The sequence below is a fragment of the Corvus moneduloides genome, chromosome 12 (genome assembly GCF_009650955.1).
Source record: "Corvus moneduloides isolate bCorMon1 chromosome 12, bCorMon1.pri, whole genome shotgun sequence".
Taxonomy (NCBI): Eukaryota; Metazoa; Chordata; class Aves; order Passeriformes; family Corvidae; genus Corvus; species Corvus moneduloides.
In genome coordinates, this window is record NC_045487.1 from 3,339,787 (window position 1) to 3,361,016 (window position 21,230).

The following is a 21,230-nucleotide window of genomic DNA, read 5'->3' on the forward strand; positions in this document are numbered from 1 at the left end:
ATTACATTTTTTTTTTTCCAAATCCACCTTGCTCTAAATGAATTCTGAACACGAGCAATCCAGCCAGCATATAAGGGCTCCGACCTAAAGCAGTGAGGTCCCTCACCCAAACAGTGCTCAGATGTTTGATATCAGAGAGTTGGCTCACTAAAAATCCATCCCAGAGCAGGTGACAAAACAGGGCTTTCCAAGCCAGTCTGGGGTCTAACTGGGATATGCTGGCCAGGCAGACCCAAACCCAGTGATGCCTGACTGGTGCCAGTGTCCACAGCAGTGTATAGGATGCTGGGGTGGATACCATGCCTGCCCTACTTACATGCTCCCTTCACTGAATTGGGGAAGGTCTTGAGCAGCATCAAAGTCAGAGCAGAGCTGAGGAAACAGAGCACTTTAACCCGAATTTGACACAATATTAAATTCAAAAAGGACGGGAGAAAAACATCCTCATGAAAGGGGACCATGAGAAGCCTTTTTTTTCCCCCACGACTTGCCAACCCTAAATTAGTATTCCATGCTCTCTGAAGGAGGGATGGTTTTTTTGTGCTGTACCACTTCAAAATGGCCCTTCAGAAAGTGCTTCTCAGCATGCAGGGCATAGCTGAAGGTCTTGAAAGAAGTGCATTCAAGCCAGCACTTGGCACTTGCAAAGATTTTGGCTTTCTATGACCCCAGTCCTCCCATTCTTCTACAACTACTGTCCAAAAAGAAATATTTTCATCCAGCTGGCCTCCCGTGTAACAAAACAAGCCAGAATCTTTGTGAGAGGAACCGTGTTAATTCACAAACTGGGCGCTCCTCTGGGATTTGGGCACTCCCAGCTCTAATTTATTCCTGCATGTGACATTTATTCCCAGCACAGTGGCATTGGCTGCAGCAGGCCCAGCTCTGGCCAGGGCACTGTAGGCACCTGCCAAGAGAGCCACGAGCTGCTGCCCTGGTGGAAGGGCTCAAATGGTCATGGCAAGGGGCTGGAGGGAGAGAAGTTCTCTGCTACTGCAGCCCCACCATCCTGCTGGCAATGGAGCCCTTTTCCCCAGGGGTGTCAGCTCAGATCTTTGTGTAACTCCGTCTTTCTTCTGCCCTTTCACCAGACAAGGGACTCCACACACAGACCATACTCACAGAGTGGATACCAGAAACCTTGGGAGGATACAAGTTCCAGCTCATTTCCATTGCTTTGATTTAGCTTGACATCAGGTCTTTAATTCCTCATAAGCTTTAAATTCTTTTACAAAATTAAATCATTTACTTATCTGTTACTGATTGTTTTCTTATGTTCCTTCCCTGGGAGATTAAGTGAGATAGTATCTGCAAGCACTTTGAAGATGTAGAAGTGCTTATTACTGTGTTTGAAAAGTCAACAGAATCATAAAGTTACAGGGGAAATATATACATTAAAAAAGAATAAATCCCAGACGCCACTCCTGACTCATCAACACACCTGGGTGCTGGGTCCTTCTGACCATGGGTCATGTGCTGCTCTTTATCCCACTGTACAAATCCCACTGACTGCCCAGGTGAGGACAAAAGGGGCATGATTTAATTCAGAATCCCAGCCTCATCCTAAAGATATCCTCTGGGATCCAAAGCTTGCTTTTGTCTGAGCAGAAAGGGAATTTTACATCACCAGTTTCTGGCCTTGCATATGTAGGCAGACAGCTCTGGTTTCACAACTTGAACATCCTGGGCTGCAAATTACAGCCTGATTCAGATGCTGCTTCATATGTGGCTCATCTGTGCCTTCTGCCAGCCCATGAATTGCTGGGATTTAGACAGGGCAGGGCTCGGAGCTTCAATTTAATCTCTTAGTGCCTGGCAGTCAATGCCCCGAGGGAGTGGAAAGGAGGTGCAAAGTGAAGCCCTTCCAAATTCAGGTCAGGAAGAGTCATAAGGACACAGAGCACTCGACAGATGGATTTCCCTGTTCTCTAGTCCACAGTAATTGAAGAATTATTGTGCAATTAGTGACAAAATAATATAGAGCAGAAAATGGGTTCAGAGTAGATGTTGACATGGGGGAGGGGATATTGAAGGTGGTGAAAAGGGGCACCACGATGTCCCTTGGTTTATGTCCCTGTATCTCCTGGACATAATCAATCTTGGGAGGAAGGAATAAACTCTGGAACAGGGGTTTTGCCTTCACTCAGCAGTTTTTGCAGCCAGGCCTTTGAGGGCTCCTGTAGTGTGAAACCTCTGTCACCTGCACCCACTGACCTCCCTGTGCATTTTAAAAACTTGTTTTCTTCTCAGTCTCCCTCTTTGCTTCTCCAGAGCTTCTCTTCTGTCTTGCCATCTTGGAAAGACTTCAGTCAAACCCATCAGAGAAAGATTTGGTTTTCATTGCTCACATGTGATGTGTCTTGCTGACCTTTTGGTGCATCTGTTAACCCTGGTCACTGTGACACTTCAATTTCTCCAAACAGAAAGCAGGAATGAAAAACCAAAGGGTTTTATCTGCACAGCTTCCACCTCTGAACTCAATAAAACAACAAACGTTTAAATTGAAAGAGTTAATAAGTATCAGAACCCTTTTTTAGACCTCAGAGAAGTTCAGAGAATACAGCAAGGGAACAGCAGCGTCTGCAGAACTGTGATTCAGATTTCTTGTCCCTCCTTTACAGAGCTCACAGAGATTTTCTCGGGTATTAGCTCTGTCCCTTGTGCTTTGTGCTTTACTGACACTGAACCAAGCCTGCTCAGCTAATGCTTTTACAACTCAAAGAACCTATTTTATCTGATTTTTTTTCAGCCACTTGAAATTAGGGTTTGAAACTGCTCTCACAAAGAGCCATCTGAACTGATGAGAATGTGAAAAAATAGCTCAAGTACCTATCAGAGAAATATCCTGACTGTCAGCTGCTTCTGGGGAAGATACAACTGCACTGAGCTACAAGAGGAAGCACCAAGAGCTCTTTAACCCCCTTTTTGCTTCTAAACAGGAAATTGTGTGAGCATGGTTTGAGGAACAAAGCGGGGAGAGCTGAGGTGGGAACTCTGCTAAAGCCCAGGGGGGGTGGGAGTGAGTCTGCATTTCAGCAGCTCGGAGGAAAACGCACGGAACGGGCTGTTCATTGATCCCAAACACCAGGACAGAACCAGCAATTCAGCACCTTATCTGTGTGCAACAAAAGGGGAAAGAACGGGAAAGGTGTTGGCTTTAATTCTCCATCATTGGTAGGAATAAGGAAAAGAGTTCTGTTAATGTGCTGTCTCTATGGTAACTCACTGTATTTGCTCACTGCTTCTTGCACGGCACAGCAAATACCTGTATCTTCTGTATGAACTCCAACATCTGGGGATTTTATGGACTTCTGACACGAAAGACCAGAAGATGTGGAAAAAAAAAAAATTGGAATTGTCTCATTTCAGATTTCAGTTTTCGAGCTAGACTGCCAAAAATCCTAAAAACTAACCAGGTTTTTATTGGTGGGAAAACAATGAATGGGAGAGAAATATTCCCTCCAGCGAAAATGCCTTTTGTGGGCAGGGGAAGAATTGTTTTTGCAGTGTGTACTAGAGCTGTGTGTCCTTTCTCTTTCACATGCCCACTGTGTCTCAGGCATGGATCTAAGGAGAAGGTGTAGATTTTCTTTCTCTGAATGATGATTCCTTCCTGGCACTATTCAAAGGCAGGGTGCCTTTTCCCCCAGCTTGTCATATTCATATTTGAGTTTTTACTGGATCTTTTTGGAATTCATGAGACTCGTCTGGACTTCTGTAGTCTCTAGATCTGGCCCCAAGGAGAAGGTTTTGATCTGGAGATATCTCAGCTCCTCAGCACTTCAGCTCTTTTTCCTGATGCAAGGGTGGTATTTCACATTCATTTCAGAGTGCAGAGGTGGAAGGAGAGGGTGATGCTAAAATCACAGATTAAAGCAATGATACAGATGGACAAAAGTTCTCCTATCCCACACTCAAGGGCGGCTGCCACACTGGCCTTTTGACCGTGTTGTGATTGTTTGCTTCAGTATCCATGTCCCTCTCCTCTTTCTCAGTTCCTCTCAGAAACTGTTGCCTATCCCAGGCTGCCTAGGTCATTTCCAGTCTGTGCTAACACAGAAAAAGGGGCTCAGCATAACATGAATCCTGGCAGATCAGGAGTCTTCTACCTCTAAAAATTTCCCAAGACAGAAACATGAAAGTAACCCAAAGAAAAAAGTGAAAAGAAGCAAAAAATGATTATGGTAAGAAACACTGAGTTCATGGCAGATTAATTTGCAAGGGGGTTTCCTACTTTTCTTTCCACTGAAATACAAGGAAATTAAAAAATCCCTAGTTAATCTGCTTAATTTACTCACACCCTGAAACAATTAATGAAACTATTCGGGAAGCCAGTCAAAAGTGATGTTATAATCTCTCCTTAATTCTCGTAACACCTCTGGAAAAATATCACAGTGGGCTCTGCTCTGGGTTCAGGCACTCACAGAGTGGCTGCAGCAACACAGCACAGTAACACCAAGTCCTCCCCAAAATCCCAGGAGTGCTTTATTCAAGCTACTGAGCTAAAGACTGCAATCATTCTTGTGCTTATCCCAAAGAGTTTTAAGTGTACAATGTCCTTGTTTCAAGGAATTGGTGGCCTCAGCTGGCTCCAGCATTTGTAATTCACGTTTTTGCTAGCAACAGAGGGAAGTTAATGCAATTTTAAAAGATTTTAGGTCAAGTTCATCCATGTTTAATGCATTGGGGAATGATCTGGCCCGTTCTGTGCATCTCAATTTGTTTGACTGCTTAAAACAGCAGCTGTGCCTGTGTGAAAGCAAAGAACAGGACTTACATAGTCAAACATATACAATTAGTGGATTTTACTGCACAGTGAAAATGCCACGGCTCCGTGGCTGTGCCCTGGTGTAAACCAGGGGGGTTCCACTGTGAATGGCTGCAGCTCACTGTAGCTGGGACACTGAGAGGAGGCAGAGTGGGCAGGTCAGCATGGCTGGGGTGCTGATGACACTGGAATTTTGCCTGTTTCCTCTGGGCAGCAGCTTTGTGCTGTTTCCTGTTCCCAGTCCCAGGCCGTGTCCTTTCTACTCGTGGCTTCATCCTCTACTCATTTCTTTTACCCACTGACACTCCACCTTTCCACTTCCCGCTTCTTCATGCTCTGCTGACACATCCTCTAACAGCAGCAGCTTTGCTCTTCCTTCCAGCCACCCTCCCACTTCCTGTCCCATCCTTCTTCAAATCTGGGGTTTTGGCCGCTGTTTCCCTTCTGAACCCTTCCTACACTCATTTCTTTGTTTCCCGAAATGTTGGTCCAGCTTTGCTGATTTCCAGCTCTTTCCTAACTGGTGAAGGGAGCCTGTCTAGGAATGTCCCAGGAGCTCAGATCATATGAAAAATGTGATAAATGACAGCTGGTGAAAGAGCCAGATAAAGCCCAAGCACCAGCTGAAGGATGAGTAAAATGATTTTGATAAGAACACAAACCAGATAGGTGACACAACAGGGAAGGGAACCATCTCACACTCAGAGCAGACTGAAATCAAGATGTAGAAGAAAGTCATGTAAATTTAGTTAATGTTGACTCAGCTGATGTCCCCAGGGGGATCCACTAGATCTGCCTTACAGTTTCCTTAGGCTGTTGCCTCATATTTGAGTCTTCATTAAAAAAAACCTTCAACCAACAACAAAAAACCCACCTGCTGCTTTCCCCCTCAAAAAAACTCCAGAGGGTTTATCTGAAGGGGTTCTTCAGTCTGTGCTCTGTATATCGGTGTGTGCTGAGCCTTCCTGGTGTGGTTCCAGGAACCACTGATATGCTTCAGGTACTGGCTGACCAGCTGGAACTGGGAGGAACAAGCTGGAAATGCTCAGCTGAAATCCTCATTACTGAGTGTTTGGCAGAATTATGAGCATTCATTCCTTGAAGCCAGTGATAAATGCCAAGGAAAGCTGAATTTCTAGGACTGCCTATTAAAGTGCCTCCAATGCCCACATCCCAGAGTGTGTATGAATGCCAAAATAGCTGGTTTAATTACTACATCTGATATATATCAACACAAATATTTTTAAATAGATGCTGTAAATTGTAAATGAAATATACTAAATCCTCTCCCTCTTTACTGCTACCAAGGGCTTTCAAAGTGTACAAACCTCTCACAACCTGCCTCGGACAGGCTGTGTGTCCAGTGAGACACAGCTCACTCAGGTGAAACACAGAAGGCCTTCAGAGTGCACAAAGCAGCAATTGCTTGCTAAGGATATCAGCCCAAGAACAGCATCCATTTGAAACACCAAGGAGAATGTAGGTCAGGAGAACATAATTATCCAAGTTGGAGTTTGTCCAGGTTACCTGGATTACTACTGCTATAAAAAGCAGAATGGCACCATCAGTGAGTGATTAGGAGCTGTGTTTAGCAAGGCTTTGGAAGCGCCTAATGTGAATTAGTGTTCCATTCCAACCAACTTTTGGTACGAGTTGTGCATCCATTTCATTAAAATCTCCCCTTTATGCCATGGCATTCAGCTGCTGCTTCCTGGCCAGTCACAACAGTAAGTGTGACCTATTTTTTTCTAAAGTATCAATGCAAAACAATTACACATCATCAAGGTCTTCTGCATTATATAAATTATAAAAAAAAAGTACTAAATGTTAAAACACTGGCAGTTGGTCATCTCTTGTGTTTTATTTTTGGGTTCTTTGCGGTCTCAGCCCTGCAAGGAACCTCCAGACTGAACAGGATTAAGGACTCTCCTTCCTATGAGCCCTAAATTGGTATCTCCAGCTGTAAACCTATTAGAAAGGCAATCAGTTCCCCCAAACCTACTGCAAAATGCACCTGTGCAGCACAGTGTATTTCCCGGGCAGAGCTCACCTCTGTGCTGGTGCCAGCTCGGGCGGCCTGACCTGCTCCATCACAATCTGTCATGAGCCAACACCTCTCACTGCCTTCCCTGCACTTCGCTTCCAGAGAAATTAAAAATAAATCTCTCGTTCCCAGAACAATAGTTATTGCCAAAGGAAACAGAGGCAGACTGGGGCATGTTCAAGGTTGAGTAATTCCTGACAGTTTTCTGTTCTGTGCTGGCCTGTCCCTTGCAGACCTATTTGCTGTCTTTGCTGACTCACAAATCCTTCCCTGTGGCAGACTTAAAAGACTTTATTATAAATACACCAATAATCTGAGCTGTCACTACTGTGAGCTGCTAAGCTTCTGCTTGGGGCACGGGTAATAATGAGTTCTTATATTCCTTTATTTTCCATGAGGGAGAACTAAACTGCATGGATTTGTTATCAGAACTCTGCCCTGGGGGATTCTACAGCTACTTATTCCTGCTTCCACGTTCTGGGGAAGGATGGATTCCTTTGGTTATTTTGCTTGTGAGCAGAAAAAAAAAGAGCAGCTAATGCTCCCTCCTTTGTCTGTGTGAATTGTGATATTCAGCAGGAGCTGCTGCAGTTCTTTATTCTGGAGGGCTCTGGTGCTCCACACAAGGGCTGAGGGAGAACATACCCATGGCTCCACAGCACACTGAAAAGCAGAGCAGTCATGGACAGGACTGTACAAGGTTCTGAGAGAGACCACGACTTCAGGAAGGAGGCTGTGACTGGAGCTTTGCCATAAGCAAGGAAAAGGGAAGCCGTGCTAAGCCTCCAGTGAGCACAAGTTCATTACCAGCTGTTCTAACCACAAGGTTTTGCTGCCCACCCTCAGCATCTCTGTATGCACCTTCCAGCTCCTCAGCCTGGGGCTGCCAGAGTAGAATAGCTCCCCTACTCATATTTTTATTCTGTGATGTTAATCAAATAGGCTAATTATATATGCCAGGGTTGACATTGGCAGGAATCATGGAACTGGAACCACCTCCCACCCCCTCACACTCCCCTTCTGTTCAGAGCCAGCGTATTATTAATCCCCTAACACCAAATCACTTTCATTCTGTTCTTCCAGTCATGGCAAATGCATGTGCCAATTAGACTTTTGCCCCTAATTTGCATGCGTCCCTGAGTTTTGAACAGCATGCCATAGGAAAATGGGTCAAAATTCAATGAAAAAGTATTCTGCCACCACTGCTTCTACAAAACCTCTGCTTTCCTTGAGAAAATGTTGATTTTCATGTGCTGGCATGAAAAAAAACTCCCCCAAACATGAAGCACTTCAATGTAGTTAAATTATTCTGCCTTGGCTTTGTGCCCAGGAAATATTTTTGGGGTTTGTACATACAGTTCTCTCGTGCATTTCCATTCAGAAGAGATAGGATTGATACTGTAATGATCGCTGGATTGCTGTGCTCTGAGAACATTTGCTGTGTTGTCTGTTGGATACAGAGAGGGGGTAATCACTCGTGAACTATTTCTGTGGGAGAGCCTTCATGCTGCACCAGCCATTTCAGACCCACTGCAGTTTATTCTGTGCCACAACCGTCTCTGGAGAGGCTGCAGCTGCTGCTATCAGACCTGGGATCAAAGCAAACAGGAGCTCTTCCCACAGTGGGCACCAAGGGCACTGCTGAACCAACCTCACTCTTCAACAAATGCACTCATAAAGCTCAATCATGTAAGACTCTGATCAAATACTGCACCTTCTGTCCTTAAAGCTCAGGCAATAATATAACCCCTCACAGTGCTTTTACTTTCTTTTAGCATTTAGCAATTCCTCACATTGTTCCTATTCACTTTTGGCCATGTTCATCTACTGCTTCTTAAAAATAAAATTTAAAAAAAACGATATGTCTCTTCATTACATCAAGTAAGAGGCAATTAAAGCCAGATTTGTGTGAGAGCTCACTGAGATGTTCTTTAGAGAACTGAAAGGGTCTTTTTGGTTCAATTTTCTCTATTTCCCATTTCAGGTGCTGTGATCCAGGAACTCCCCCCAGCCACAGAGCTCATTCCCCTTTCAGCCAAAACATGCAAGTACAAATGTGTTGCTCTAAGTTGTGCACACCACATTGGTTTGTGAAAAATCTTAGCTGGATTTAGAGGGACTTGTTTCAGCAAATGGTCAGAATAAGTCAAGATAAATCAGAGGAATTTGTGTTCACACCTATAAAGGTCCTCCAGCTTCTGCTTTCTGATAATCCTGTGGCAAATTGTAGGCAGAGAGCAGGATCATGAATTGCATAACCACAGAGCCACAGATAACATCCAGTGTGACTCAGAGCAAATGAAGAAATTTTTCCTCAGAAGCAGAGAAAATATCAGCTCTGTAGGAGCTCCTGCTCCACCTGGGGCAAGGACATGAAGGTCAGTGGGTGGAGCAGAATTGCTTTGCACATTTCAGTTTGGGAGAGTCAGAGGGGCCTGAAATGCATTCAGCATCTAGAGAATGAAATATAATGAGAGATCCCCGGAGCTACTCTGCTTCATTGTGGGCACACCAAGGAATTCCACAGATCCCCTCCTGTTCATCACAAAGTTCATCTGATGGACAGAGCTTTGTGTACACGTTATGAGCATAAGTAGGACAAGGACAGAAAAAAATAAAGGTCCCTTTATGCTACTATAAATAGATACCCAAGAAAGACCCAAGCAAGCAGCCAAAGAGACAAAACCAGCCCGAGAAGCAGCCAAATAAATCCCCATCCACAAAAGCTCACAGAGCTCTTCTCAGCTGAGGCTGGAGGTGTGCACACAGCTAATTAGTACTTGCTTCTGCAACCAAATTAGTGACCTTTCAGAGCAGTACAGGGAATAGATGAGACTCCCCTACACTTCTCCTATAGGATTTAACAGAGCTCTTCTCCCAGGGCCCTGAAATTTTGGCACACAGAAAACGCACCAAAGCTTCTCTGGCTGCAGTAAGGGAGAGTTTTTCCAGGCAGAGCAATGCAAGACCAGCAGTTACAGACCTCACCCCACTGGGGTGTTCTGGAGCTGACAAGAGCCACCAGACCTCGTGGTTTCATTGCAAGGATCCTGCTGCTCTGAGTCACTGGAAAACAAACACCTGATATTCCCACTGACTCCAACAGCAGCTGCGTTTGCTTAGGCTCAGAAATCAGGGAACAAAGGGCTCCCAGTACACAAAGGGTCAATGATAAAGCTCATGTAGGCCCATCTGCTCAGAACTGATTTCTGTGATGGAGAAAATAAGAAAGAGGGAGAGAAAGGGAGAAAAGCCCTTAAAGCGTGAGCCTTTTGGGGTTTCAGCATGAATCCTTTGCAGTTTGTGACTGAGGTTGCCATAGCAATCCTGAGCCTGTCTGAACAAAGGTAGAGCTGAAGGCACCTGCAAGTGGGCAGTGTTTGTGCCCTCCCTGCACACACTGCAATCAGCTCTGCTGAGCTGCCTGGGCACCTCCGTCTGCTGAAACATCACTGAGCAAGTGCCTCACCACCAACTTTGGGGAAGGATTAGTACAATTAAAAGGCAAATTTTAATTTAGTATAACTAAAAAGTGTCTTTTGAAAACAAATTCTCGTTTCAAAGCCTGTTCCCAAGACTAAGGTACCTTCTGACTTTGGAGAGGGACAGAGGCTGCTGGGCAAAGGCATGGAGTGGTCTGGCTGGGGAGATTGAAGGTACAGCAAATGTGGGATCTAGACCCTAACACAGCTAAACCAAGTAGACTTTGAAGTTACTTTGGACAACAGGACTGAATCGTGGCTGAAGAGGGAAAATACTGAATTTTCCCTCCTTCCCCACAACACATCAAGGTTATTCTGCAAGCAGCTGAGAACCTGCACCCACTTGCTCACTGAAGCACAGCTGGAATCCCAAAGAGGACCTCGAGCTCCTCCAGGGACAGATGTAGGGTGAGCACATAACCCTGCAGGCAGTTGCTGTGGAGTCAAAAGAAAGCCCGTCAAAAGACCCCATAGCAACTTTTATCCTGCAGCTTTCAAGCAAACTGTTACAGCAGGGAGAAGGAGGGCATGGGAGGTGGGTGTAAAACCCCAGCCATGTTACAGCTGCCTCCAGGACATTTGTGTTGTGCTCACATTTCTTGGCTCCTGGTTTCACTGTTATTTGTATGGCAGCTGGAGCCAGCACTTTTGCCAGCCTTTCTGATCACTGGAGAAGGCATCAGCAGCCACAGTTCCAGCTCAGCACAGAGGAGAAGCAGCTGTCTGTTAAACCATCGGAGAACTTTGCAGTGCAGTGGCTTTTGGAGCATAAATTAGTTTCTGTTAATGGGCCAGGTTGGCAAACGAATTCAACTGTTTCCTTTTAAATAGGGTTTTTTGCATCCAGTTCAGACAGTGTGTTTGAAGTGGGGGTTCTCAACTCAATGGTTTTTGGAGAGGTGTCCAGAGAACACATTCCTGAAGAACACCTGGGAATTTGGTGACATTGCAGTATGTGTAAGATCTTGTGTAACCATAGCTCCAAGAACCAACTACTAAGCATGATCCAGAACCATCTCTTTTACTGTGCCAGAAGTATCTGTCTGACTGTTTGGACAAGCCAAGTGAAATAAAGGAACAGGATATATGGGGGAAAAACCACCAAGGAATCTAAAAACACACCACATTTTTTTACAAAGCAAATTGTCAGCCTAACCAGTTCCACAGTTCAGGAGCTGGATGGTCGATTAGAGAGCTGCATGAGCTGGCATTGCTGCTAAGACAAAAACACATGCCCAGCTCTGCTCTTTGGCAAGTTACTGCATCTTTGACCCATCCCAAGCCATGACAGGCCTCCCAGAGGGTGAAATCCACAGCCCTCCTTCAGGCTTTGGCGCTCAGTTTGTGTAAGAGCAACAGGATCTTCTTGTGGGGTTTAGGTGTTAAAGAGGCAAGTTATGATTGCTGGGAGAACTCAGTGCAGCCAGGAGTAGATTTTGTCTCTTTGCTCATCAAGTATTTGGGAAGGTTTTCTCTCAGTGAACATGGCAGGACTTTTCATGATGAGAGAAAGAGGACAGAGTTCACCTCCATTAGCCAAAGAACTCCATCATAATCTTGCTTGACAAGTCAGCATAGAGTGGCCATTCAGGAGAGGCTGCAAGAGAGCAAAACTGAGTCCTTAAGGGCTGGAGCCATGATCCTTGTGGGTCCCTTCCAGCTCAGAATATTCCATGACAATAGGGCTTCTACGGCTTTTGTGGATGGCAGGGTATGTTTTCTTCTATATACTTCCATTTCTATTCTGGTACCTTAGAGTTTACTCACTTTTGACTCAAAAGCCAAATAGCTGCTAAACCTCCACTTACAAGCATAGATTTTTAAGCCAAGATCTTGTTTAATGATGACTCTGGTATCATTATTTTTAAAAATTTTTTTTTTTTTGAATAACCCCCAGGATTCAGTTTGCTCTGTGTTGCTGCATCCTCTAGAAGGGCAGTGATCTTACACATTTTAGTGGTTTCTGCATTAAGCATCTGCTGTGAAAAAACAGAAAACTCCAGCTGAGCAAATTGCTGGGTGTTATTGGGGCTGTGCTCGGTGCTGTGGTCATGTACTTGACTGAAAAAAAAAGAATCCACCTCTCATACAAGCCTTAACAAGGGACTCCTGTGCATGCCAGCTGTCAGGATGGGGAAAGCAGGGTAATTGGAGCGATTAAAAGCTCACAATGGTTACTGACTTGCTTCTGTATTTAAGGTGGAGTGAAACTGTCCTGTAACAGTGACACGGCTGCTCTGGGAAAGCCTGGGGAATCCTACCTGTCATCTCTGCAGCAGTATTTTAAATTCTGGAACCTTAACCCCACCAGCTGGCACCTACAGAAACACCTTCAAGAGATGCTGGGGAGCAGCAGCACGAAGGGTTGTGCTGACCCCCAAGCTGTGCTAAGGAGCTGTGTTTTAGAAAGATCCTCCACTTGAACAGATGATGAAATAGTGGCAATTTTAGTGGCTAATGTGAGGTGAACACAGGAGGGCCCTTATTTATTACTGCAAACAGTGCAGGAGCAGTGGTCAGGGAAGGAGAAATTTCCACATGTATTTGACAGGATTCAGTAAGATCTCAGAGACAAGGATCCAGAATCTCTGTAGAAATCAGGGCCATCTAAAGCAATGACATTACAGTTCATTTGAATTACTGAACCAGTGGGATTTTGCAAATTATTCTGCTGCTTTGCCCCTCAAAGAGTTGACCCAAACAATATCAGCATGCAGGCTATCTGAATATTATCTAAGGTTTCCAGAAAATATACCTTTCCCAAGCATAAACGAGACCTTGAAGAAAAACAAACAGTGTTGTCCTCTATCTCCACAGGCTTTCTTGCCATGCACATTTCATGCTGGATAAAAATAGCCTTAAACCCTGGGTTAAGTAAGCTTCTTATATTGGAAAAACCTGTATCAAGTGGACAAAGGAGACAGAACTGAGACACCATAAAAAGGCCTTTGGTTTCAGTGTCTGCAACTTGGAACACCATCCTGGTATCATTTTCTGTGTCCAAGAAGGAACTGACCAACACTGACACGCTGATTGCAAAGGGCAGAGTAAGCACGAACAGGAGATGTGTGGAAACAGGGTGTGGGCTGTCTGCTTCCCCTTTCTGCATTTCTCTCTCGAGATCAGCCTAAGTTCCTTTTTGAGCCTAATTGGAAACTGTGTGAAAAATTATTCACAGGGAAAAGACAAAGATCCATCTTTGCCTGCATTTGATTCTGCATCTCTCATCAATACATCAGGAAAAGATGGTAAACTTACAAGCTGGTCAAGATCTTCACTAGAGAAGAATCAACTGCAATCAGGCCACTTCCATAGCCAGTAATTTTGAAACTCCCATTGGTACTAAAATATATCTAGAAACACACATGGTTTATTTCTGTTGTAATTATTTCTGAGTTACAGTTCAAAGGAAAGTTGAAGAAAGTCAGAGAACAGGATATGAGACTTCCTGGTGCATTTTTAAACTGCAGAGCATAAAGCACTAGAGCTCTGTAGATTCCTCCAAAGGGAATGAGTAGGGAACTAAGGAAAGCAAGCCCATTGTCTTGCTAAATTTACTAATCAAGTGTCCATAAACAAAAAAAGGTGAAAAAAGAAGAGCTAAGCAAGATATTCAGAGACTTGATTCTATTGCCCAGTTCTGTTGGTCTGTTCCTCCTGGCTACAACATTTCAAGCAAACTTGGTCACTTTGCTGTGCCTCAGCTTCCCCTTAAACACCCCACACTCCCCCAAAATAAGAAGTCAGAAGGTTAATCATCTCTCATAATTAGCCACACTAAGATCACCTTGGAGGATTCTAGCCTGAGTCCTTAAAATTGATCTTGATAGGACTAGAAAGTAAAGCTTATTATTATTATTTCTTATTAATTACTACTATTCCCCTAAGAAGCCTTGTGGTCAAAACCAGAGTTTCTGTGAGACCTCCCGAGGCAGAAGCAGGACAAGCAGCTGGGTGACAGAGGGAGTTCATCAATATCCCACAGCAAGCCATTCCCACATCTGAATCCGTGCCTTTTGTGATGGAGACCAACTTAAAAGTGAAGTTTGTTGGATCTCTCCCCACAATAACTTAATTCTAAAGCTCTGGAGGCCACGCTCCACCACCAGCTGTGAATAGTTCAAGGTCTAGAAAGGAGAAGAAAAGTTGGAAATTTTGGCCAGAATTATATCTACATTTTTGTGGTTCTAATACACAGAACAAGCAAAAGTAGTTCACATTAGATCTTAAAAAGGAGCAGATATTGTACAGAGACATGAGAATAAAATTTTGTCTTATTGGATCAAAAAAGAATTTATTTGGTGCAGAAACTGGTGTCAAAGCACTGCAGAAGGGGATCATTGCCCTCATACCAGCAGTTTATCACCTTTCAAGATCCTTCCTTTGAGGGAGCAATTCTGTGTGAGCAGTACCAAAGAAATGCCAAGCTGGATCCATAACCCATTGAGTCCAGCCCTCAATGAGCATCCCAGTGCCACACCCCAGACTGAGAGTTCCTTACCAAACTTAGAGCAAAAGCCATCCCACAATAAATTCACACCATCCACTCCTGAGCAGAGATGCTCCCACACCCCACTCCCAGCATTGGCATTGCAAATCAGGTCACAGCCCAGAAGAACAAGAAGCTCGATGGGAATAAGGACGGTGAACATTTTACATGTACTCTCTTCCCAAACAAAAATTGTTTCTTTAAACAGCACTGCACCTTCCTACCAAACAGCCTTTTCTAGACTGACCTCAGGGCTGCGCTCCCTCTTTGGGTGACTGGCCTCTTGCTCAGCAGTTAGCACAGATTTCAGAAGAGCTGCAAGATTTTTTCCCTGGGCAGGACAGAGATCCCAGCCAACGTCACAAGCATGACCCTCAGAATGGATTTACATGGTTAAAGACTTCATATCACATCACCAGCTCAGGGTGGTATCACCCTTTTCTTCCTCATAGGTACCCAGGAGGCCACGATGTGAACCTGTCAGGAGCCTGATCTGGCTTTAAATATCAGGTGATTTTTAAGCTGATCAGTTCCCTGATCCACTTTGCTGTATAAGAAATTCCTTTGATAAAACTGAGGGCAGAACTGACGTGGGGAAAAAACTTACTTGCAGTCTTCATTTATTTCAAAACATAGACATATATTCATCTGGATTACAACAGCTTTCTAGAAGAGATGGGCCATACTTCTTCACTACAAAAATCAGCAATGACACTGAGTAAGTGAAGCCACATAGCCAGGGACAAGCTGTACCTTTACATGCCTACAATTACTAAAATACACTTGGGAAAACCAAGGAGTTTAAGGACATCTGTGTTAAAGGGGAAAATAAAGAGAATTTACAATTGGAGCATGATTATTGGGCTCAATGCAAGAGCTATTATGTGCAACTGTGTGGCTTCTATTGTGGAAAAGGCAGATTAAAGCATTATAATGTACCACTGGCTTCAGAAAATTAACTGTAGGGCAAATAGGAGGATGAAAGGACAAAAAAAAGAGCATAAAATAGATTCAGCTGCTGTCACATTCAAGGTAACACAAACAGATAACACAGGCAGTGTTTGCACCCCACCAGTGCTTTCCCAAAAACATAGCTGTGACTTATCTCCCTCAGACTAAACAGGAAACAAGAACTGGTTTAGACTGAGCCACATATTCACTGTAAAATGATTATTGGTGAACGTATTTTGTACCAGTTTCAAACCCCAGTATTAGACAGAAATTGCTCATCTAATTTCTTTTCTCACATATTAACAGGACTTTCATGTAAGACTTTAAACACTGCTTTCTGTGGGGTTTTCACCTTGTAAAGCACATGGCACTGTGCTTTACAAGGAATTAGGATGATGTGTACACTACAGCAATGAAAATGCAGCAAAACAAAAGGATAGGAAGCAGAAAATTTAGTACAGGAAAATACAGACTGAACACAAAATTCCTAGAAAACACATTCAGTACACCATTACTTAGCATTGAAATCACCAACCTTCCTACTTATTCCTATTGAACCGCATAATGTGAAAAACATTTTGACTTTTGCCTCCCCACTAAAAATTACAGGTGGTGGTTCTTGGCTTTGAAAATTTTAGCTCTGAAGTTGTCACGGACCTGTTCCCTTTTTACACAAGTGTTTTACTAGAGATAGGCAGACGAAGTTGGCTTCCAACCTTTATTTTCACCTTTGCATTTAGAACTGAGCCCACGCCAGGTGTTAGGTAGTTCTAGATGGTCTCCAGTCAGAAACCCTAAATACTGTGGTGTTTCAGAAGCTGCCACACTGGTAATTTATACATCTATTGCTCCTAATTAGTGCAGTTTACCAGCAAATCAGGATTTATTTATTCCAGAAATTATGAATAACTTCTAACAACAAATCCATCTGAGAATTTTGCAGTTTGCCAGCAAACAAAGGAAGTGGCAGAATTTCTCAAATTAATTTTAATGCATTATTTACCAAAGCTTCTTATACAGTGAGGTAGGGAACAATTCTCCATTGACAGACAGAACTAGAGTAACAATCTAAACAGATATTTTCATCTTTTGTTTCTACAAAGTAGCAAGGACAAGAAACATTCATATTTGTATCCTTCATCATGTTTATCAACACTGTGACCCAAAGCAGACTCAGTATGTAACATATAATGAAGTATTTACTGACATAGCATCCCATCGCTGATCATACTTTTTTCGAATAAAGCAAAAAGTGTCTCTTACAAAATTAAGGATAAATTAAACCAAAACGTGTCTAAAATCCTTAAAAGCCCTTATCAGGGACGAGTTTTCTGGCAGAACATTTCCTTCAGCAGTCTCACCCCAAGGCCCCTTCAAAGCCAATCAATCACTCCCCCTCCTCATTATTTCCTTTTAAGCAATAGCTGGAAATAGCCCCATCTGCTTTGAAAATCAAAGAGCAGCAGCTGGTGATCAGCCCTCTTTAGAGCAGCCTGTGAGACTTAAGGATATTGTCCTGAGCAACTCAGTCAAAATTAATTATAACCTGGATGGAATTAATTAGAGGCTATCTTTATTTCATCTCCATTGTTGTGCAGACAATTGTTTTGCTACTCCTCACATGACTTGATAATTACAGTAAGATGAAACCACTTAAGATGAAATGTCCTGAATGGGTTTTGATTCAGATTTACAAGAGTGTGTTTGCAGAGGTGGGGGGAGAAGAGTGCTGTTTGTTAAATACATAGCAGATCTACACACAAACACACACAAAAGGTTTGTCAGCTCTTATTATGGCTCAGTCAGGGCACCAAAACAGAAAAGTTTTCGTTAATTAAAAAAAATAAAATACTAACTAGAAAAAAGTTATCTCGATCACAGAGAAATTGTGGCGGAATTCTGTCGTAAAATTCGGATTTTAGATTCGGGAAGCCTTCCCCTTGTACTTGAAGGTGTAAGAAGCTTCCTGGGATCTGTTACATATTACCAATAGTTCTATCTTTCACTGTGGGAGGGAGTTTCTAGCACTTTAATTCCAATCCAGATCAAATGGCTCTAATCAGTATTTCCTCAACCTTTTATCAAGGCAGGCAAGGGCCTGCTAGTGATGCAGATGCTTCCCAGATGGATTTCAGCTAAAAGGAAAGGATCTTATCAGGACTGAGAAGAGACAGTGGCAGATTTCTATTTGGTTAATAACCACTGTTCTTCATACTAACATCTTTGATTAGATTACAGGAATAAGATTCCCTGGTTTGATAATATAAAACCCACTTGAGAACAGCAAAAAAACCCCAAACCTTGCATTTAAGAGAAAGGAAAACAGCCATCTATTTGTATTCTACTGAAGTAATTTCTCCCAAGATGCATAAAAAAGCTAAATTGTTCTAAAGTAGTGATGTCTGTTGCACACGGGCCTGTGGGAGGCTAGATGGAAGGTGACCCTCCCTGTGGACATGAGTGCTTCATGCTTCCAGGGGTAATAAATAACATATCCCTTGTTGGAGCTGGCCAATGCATGCCTGGCACTCCTGGGAATTAGGCTAAACTGACTCTGTGGCACAAAAGTGAAGGTGGAGCTGAGTGATTAATTTATGTGGTGCCTGCTACAAGGAAGACCCAGAAGTACTGGGTCATAGGGGCGCTGTTTTTAGAGTGTGAAATCCTACAAAATTACCATGACTTTCACATGTATAATACATGAGGAGGCAGGGAGGCCCAGCCTCAATCTGCCTCTTCTTACAAGCAGTGGTTCATGAGCGCGTTTTGGCTTCATCAGTCGTGTGACAACCTCAGGGGAAGGAAGGAAACAGCAAAGACAAAATGGTTCTTGATAGCAGCAAACTGTTCTAAAAGTGCTTTCTGCTTTCTGAAAAACTCTCACACAGGAGCAACAGTGTTAAAAATCAACATGAAAACCATGAAACATTTTGGGACAGGTAACAGTCACAGGCAGAGGCATTTCAGTGGGAGCCCTCTCAGGCATCCTAGAGCAATCTAAGACTTTTCTGAGGTAATTCCAGTTAAAATGAACACTCTGCATCCATCTCTGGTTCTATATTAGTGATTGTCAGATGGAGGGACAGAGCTATGCCCCGCAGTAGGATTTTGGGTACTAAAATGTTCCAGTTACACAACACACACAAAATGTTCAGAAAATTTTAAACTGAAAAAGTTCACAACTCTCTTGTGGTTGTCACAGATATCCAAGATTAACTAAGTGTAGCAATAAATGAGGTAAAATAAAGTTGCATCATTTCCTTAGACCCTAATAATCTGATTTGATTTCCAAACCAATTTTCCCATTTTTTATCCTCTGGACAACAATTGCTGTTTACCAAGTTGCTTCCCAGAAACACTGCAGTAAAATATTAAAACTACTGTGAGCAGGAAAAGGTCATCGTGAACATTATGTTCAGTGGAGCACAGAAAACCTCAATTCATCCAAACAAAATGAATTCTATGTGTTTTTATAAAAGTTATGTCTTCCCATTATGTAATTGGTTTAATTAATAGGAATTTTAGTCTAAATCCAAACTGGCCACAAAAGATTCTTCATAAGGGAGCAAAAAAAAAAAAAAAAACAAAAAACTGTGATTTATTTATACATGCAAAATCCTAAATATTTCACACACCATTGTTTAAAGGATCTTTCTGTGATACCAGTCTCATTTTAATCTTAACAGCCTAAGAGACTATTTACAGTTCCTCCTGCTCTAGAAGAGGATTTAAAGACCTTGTGTCCCAACCAGCCACACTATAATTTCCCACATTTAATTAGAAAATAGATGAGATCAGTTCATTTGAGCTGGTACTTGAAGTAAGCAATTAAGTGCTTCACTTAATAGGAGTGTGTGCTGTAAATCTGGCCTTTCATTAAATGTACAGTTCCCCACACAATAGGTTTCTAGTACCAGACAGAAGCTTGCAGGCATTGCTTTAATAAAAACACACTATTTAGGAATATTGTGATGTATTTCCAGTGCCCCTGAGGGACTTAGACTAATACAGCCTATTATCTGTCCTTATTACATAGAACTAAGTATGCAATTAATTGGCAATCTGTAGTGGATTATGGAAACATTCCAGATGGATGGGGGTTTATCACAGCATTTTGCTGCAGCAGATACTGTAATTTCCTAAGTTTGGGCCACTGACTTTACAAGAATTTATTTCTTTGTCAGACAGGTCTTGTGATCAAGAATTTCCATTTCCTTTTACAGCAGAGGCAAGAGCTCAAGACGTAGCACAAAGCACCCGTGAGATAACCCAGTATTGCTTCAGCAGACTGTCTGTGCTCAGACACAATGGGATGTGTGGGCTGCACTTCCCTCAAGAAATGAAAATGCAATCAATTGACTTGGTTAATATTTTGCTCTGTGGGAAAAACTCCATCAGACAGTCTGGAGCTCCATTAATCCATGGCACTGCATGAGCTGTGGCAGCCTAAGCAGGAGAAAGCCCTTTGTGGTTTGCCTGCCCTCCTCAGCAATTTGGGGGTGAGGGGTAGTTGTTAACCTTTCCAGCATTGCCTTCCACTGCCACTGGGGATGGATAATGCAGGAGAAACCTGGGATGAGGTATCTGGAGCTGTCACAGATGGCTCCACTGTCACTGGGGCTGCAGCTGTTGGGAAGGAGAGCTCACCTGGAAGCTGAATCCAGACAACATCCAGAGGAGAGCAGCACACCTCAGCAATGCAGCACAGACCAGGCAGGGGTTTGGAACACACCACTCTCCCAGGAAGTGTTCTTTAAGATATTCAAATGAGATGCTATTGTGCACAAACCTCGTCAGTGTGTTATTGACAAAAAGGAAATGTATGGAGAGCTTCTGCCCTTGATTCTTTCAGCTGCTTTGAAACCAGCAGACCATGAGCTCCTGTTCTGCTGCAGCAAACAGAGGTAGAGGCCATAGGAAAAAACCCTCTCATTGCATCCCACTTTGGGGCAAATTCACACATTTCCCTTTCTGCAGTGCCAATAAGTATTGTTGTTCATTAGGCTACCTAGGCCTGTGTTGATAAAAAAGTCACCTTCAGATAGCACTCATGTTATACAGCAGCTCTTATTCCCTGTCTCACCACTTCTGTTTTCTCCCCTCAGCATAAGTGCCCAAGAAAGCTACTACAATGCATGGATGAGAGTTATATTCTTGTTTGTCTGGGTATCAGTTCCTAAAAGTGAACAGCTTACTGCTTTTCCTATGCACTCAGCAAGTATCAAAATTCTTGTGAAGGTTTATAAATGCATATTTGCATAGACCACAGCTCAGCCAAGTAACCCAATCCTCATGTGAACTACATGCCCTGCTGTAGGAATTTTCACTTTAATGTGATTTAAGATATAAATCTGACTGTAAAATAAAATACATTTTAGTTCTTCCAGTTATACCTAAGCCTCCTGATTCCCCCTCCTCTTTGGCACTTGCCACTCTCATTTATTTTCAGACTGATAATTGCCCCCTTTACATTTCCACCAACAGACCCCCACACAT